Raw genomic sequence first — 2,579 nt, 5'->3', positions numbered from 1 at the left:
AGCCTACTCATTAGTGAAATTCTCAGAGTATCTCCGCATCAGAACTTGCTTGCTCTGCTGTTTTGCTTTGTGGCTGAATGTGAACACTGTACCAACAGCAGGCAAAGAACAAAATAACATAGCAGGATTCTACTAACTCCGTGTGTCTGTACCATGGTGTCATCTCCTATCTCATATTATTTATAAAAATATCAAATTTATTTAATTTAAAAAACGTATTAAACACCCATGTGAAAATGTAATCGCCTCCTCAGTTACGCAATCAACCAACTGATAATTGACCTATTGATAATTAGATTCAGCTGATTAAACACAGCTAGGCGGGATTGCAGCCAACCCTGTTTATTCTAAACTTCACTCATATTAAACTTTACCATAGTCACCACAATATTTCTACAAGCAGACTATGCCATGATTATAGTTGTAAAGTTCCAGGAAAATTTAAATTTTTTAGGAATTTTGAGAAAATGTAAGGAATTTATAACTTTAACAATAGTTTTTCATAAATTATTTCTATACCTTTGGTTCTTCATGTACGGTATGTATTTGAAGAGTCACTAAAAATACTTTTCCCACATTGTTAGAGAGACAAGAACTGTCAAAAAAAACATTACTTTGGTTCAAAACCATGTGAACGCATTCTTGTCAATGCTTTATTTATAAAACGAAGTTCAACAAAACCATATTAAATAAGGAAACAAATGCAAAAATATACACTATTTTACAAGAACAGTAGCCTGTGTCACCTATATGTCTTTGCCGCTCTAACTACATGCAATCAGGGGAGAGACGTAGTTTATGTGAAACACCAGAAACATCCATCCATCCATCCATTATCTTAACCCACTTATCCTGAACAGGGTCGCAGGGGGGCTGGAGCCTATCCCAGCATACATTGGGCGAAAGGCAGGAATACACCCTGGACAGGTTGCCAGTCCATCACAGGGCACACACACCATTCACTCACACACTCATACCTATGGGCAATTTAGACTCTCCAATCAGCCTAACCTGCATGTCTTTGGACTGTGGTAGGAAACTGGAGTACCCAAAGGAAACCCATGCAGACACGGGGAGAACATGCACAGAGAGGCCCCGGCCGATGGGGATTTGAACCTAGGACCCCCTTGCTGTGAGGCAGCAGTGCTACCCACTGCACCATCCATGCCTTTGGAAAGTTGACAGTGTCAAACGTGACAGAGCCTGCCGTCTTTTCGTGTTCTAGTAAGAAAATGTTTGCCGAACAGGTGACTTTATGAAATGTTGACTTGGCTGCACAACACTATTTATATATTTTGTCTTTTTTAAGTTTTCACTTTAGCTAACAAACTATATTATAAGCAAGCAAGTTATTTGGCTATGTAACTAGCTGGCTATATAACTAAGATATGATAGTGGACCACAAACAATGCAACTGCAACTTATAGTTTGAGAATAAAGATGTAAGGGGGGGGAGCAGCCGGGGTGGACACGACACGACCAGGAACTAAACAAGACGAAAATCTCAAGGAAACTAAAAGAAACTCTAATGAAAATAGGTGAGAAAAGAGAGGTAGTACCAAAATAAAACAACCCAGCAACACTGGGCGAACTCGTAGTAAATGAGAAGGAGAGTATAATCTCTCCGCAGTGCCAAAATAAAGCAACCCCCTAAAACTGGGCGAATCATAGTGAATGAGGAGGAGAGAATAATCTCTCAGCAAATGCCAAAATAAAGCAACCCACTAAAACTGGCAAACTCGTAAGAAACGAGCAGAAGGAAAGTCAAAGACTTAGCTAAAGACCTCCGTTCCCACCAACTATAGTAGAAACAGAGGGAGCAGAACTATGGAACGCTTCCAGTAGCCACACTAAGGAGCTCAAAGGAAGCAAAAAATAACAAACGTAAAGGGGTACGACAATAACCTCAAGGATATTGTCAGGAGCACAATAGCGAGAGAGACCAAAAAGACACTCAAGCGCCGAGCTACAGCCATAGAGCGTATAAATAGCCCTCCAGTAATAAAACGCATGGTTCAACACATAAAGAGAATGAATGTGTAGCTGCCCAAATTACACTCTAGACAAGCGATCACTAGACAAGCAATCTTTTTATCTTGTATACCAGCAGTCCCCAAACTTTTTTGTGCTACAGACCGGTTTCATGAAAGACAATATTTTCACGGTCGGGCCTTCACGGGGTGGGGGATAAATACAACAAAATAAAATGGTACGACCGGCATAAAAACAAATATAAAGTGCATAAAAAATACAACTCACCATAACGCTAAATCAGTGGGAGCCCTGAGCTTGTTTCTTTGCAACGAGAAGGTCCCATCGAGGGGTAATGAAGGCCCGGGTTCAGTCTCTTCCAAAATCCCTGCTAATGTTTGAAACATGTCAAATAGTTTGATAGCCTGTCCCCACATATTATGCAGAGCGGGCTTGGCGTGTGAGAATCACCGGTCGCGATAAACCCGTATTTTAAGTAGGACTCCTGGTATTGTCTGTTAAATGCAGCTTTCTTTTTCTTGGTAGTCGTAGGCTCTTCTTCTGTCTCCTCGTTGGGCCTTTTCCCCTTTGCAAAGAAGCTCTCCAAA

Source organism: Conger conger, chromosome 4 (assembly GCF_963514075.1).
Source record: "Conger conger chromosome 4, fConCon1.1, whole genome shotgun sequence".
Lineage (NCBI taxonomy): Eukaryota > Metazoa > Chordata > Actinopteri > Anguilliformes > Congridae > Conger > Conger conger.
This window is presented reverse-complemented; position numbering follows the sequence as displayed.